Raw genomic sequence first — 1,634 nt, forward strand, 5'->3', positions numbered from 1 at the left:
TCCAAAAAACCTCCGCTGCCTTGCGGCATACCTCTTCAGGGGAAAGGCTAAGGGAGTAAACCCCGACAGAAAATCCGGAGCCGGAGTCCCTAAGGCGGTTTGACGTTGTAGTCAACACCGGCAACTCCTGCGGCGCACCTGAAGCCAAGCTGTATTGACTCCGTCTTTCCCTTGGATCCTTCAGCTGCGAAGAGAGGGGGGGTCTGCTGCATGGGCAACAGCAGACCCTCCATATCACCCTGCCCAGGCTCTGTAGCTTCAGCTCCACTGGAGAGGACACTCCAGCGTCATCGTAAGATGTCGATTCAACACGGAAGGAGACAGATGCCGTGTCACTCCCGAGTCGGACTGCACAGCCATTCTCGGCAGTGCAGATAGACTCTTAAGAAGCTACACCATCGTCTCTCGAGACAGATGGCTGCCGACGACGACTCTGCCCACCACATATTGAATTCTTTTGTGGAAGTGCTGTTAAGACATGAACACACAACCCAGGCAAGAACCTGCACCCTCAAAAATATCTCTCACCCACAATCACACTATCAGCAGAAAATGAGCCAGTATTAAAATAGATGTAAAGAGATTAAGACTATTCGTCGTCGTCGGCAGCCGTCCGTCTCGAGAGACGATGGTGTAGCTTCTTAAGAGTCTATCTGCACCGCCGAGAATGGCTGTGCAGTCCGACTCGGGAGTGACACGGTATCTGTCTCCTCCCGTGTTGAATCGACATCTTGCGATGACGCTGGAGTGTCCTCTCCAGTGAAGCTGAAGCTACAGAGCCTGGGCAGGGTGATATGGAGGGTCTGCTGTTGCCCATGCAGCAGACCCCCCCTCTCTTCGCAGCTGAAGGGTCCAAGGGAAAGACGGAGTCAATACAGCTTGGCTTCAGGTGCGCCGCACCTGCTCCTGCTGCCACCGCTGCTGCCACCACCACATCACGTCCTCTATGCCCTGGCTCCACCCCTCCTACCTGTCTGGATGAGTGCTCTCTCTAATCCTGAGTTCTTCAGTTATGGGGTGGAAGCATATGAAGCCTGCAAGAAGAGGTCTCTTATCAGTGACATAATTGATGAGCAGAAAAAGGTTCAGGAAGCTGATCTAGTGATATTTCAGGATAAATTGGCCCTCCTTTCGATAACCACGGGGGGCGCAGCCAAGATGTACACGAAAACTGGAGTCAGCGGGGATTTTAAATACCTCCTGTGGCCCCTCCAGCATGGTACATTGCACTTCTGTGGATTTAAAATCCTTGTCCCTCAGATCAGTTTTACTCCTGAGTTTGCATCAGAAGAAGAAAGAAAGGGGATGGTGGCATCTTGGGCCCAGAGGCTGAAAAACATCTGGAAGGAAGATCCCATCCCCTGCACTCCCCCTTGGTACTTCGAGCAGTAATACTCTGTATCATGTACACATCATGTGAGCAACACACTTGGAGACACAAGCACATGCAAAGAGATGCTGCTGAAGATTAAGACTATTATACCAAAGAAAAAACAGGTAAGAGTTGGATAAGTGAAAGAAAGGTGAGGGAAGGGGGAAGAGTAATAATAGTAGCAAGTAGGGACAAGGCAATGCAAGACAATAAGTACAATTTACATTGTATGTTGAAAAAGGGAGGGAAGAAGGCAGAATGA

General features: G+C 50.6%; 1 pseudogene; it reads left to right on the forward strand.

Annotated features, from left to right (window-relative positions):
• The first annotated feature begins 978 nt into the window (after nt 1–978).
• LOC149996099 (ribosyldihydronicotinamide dehydrogenase [quinone] pseudogene) lies at nt 979–1,392 on the forward strand (annotated as a pseudogene).
• Nucleotides 1,393–1,634: the final 242 nt, after the last annotated feature.

This window comes from Furipterus horrens, unplaced genomic scaffold (assembly GCF_987537825.1).
Source record: "Furipterus horrens unplaced genomic scaffold, mFurHor1.1.pri manual_scaffold_12, whole genome shotgun sequence".
NCBI lineage: Eukaryota > Metazoa > Chordata > Mammalia > Chiroptera > Furipteridae > Furipterus > Furipterus horrens.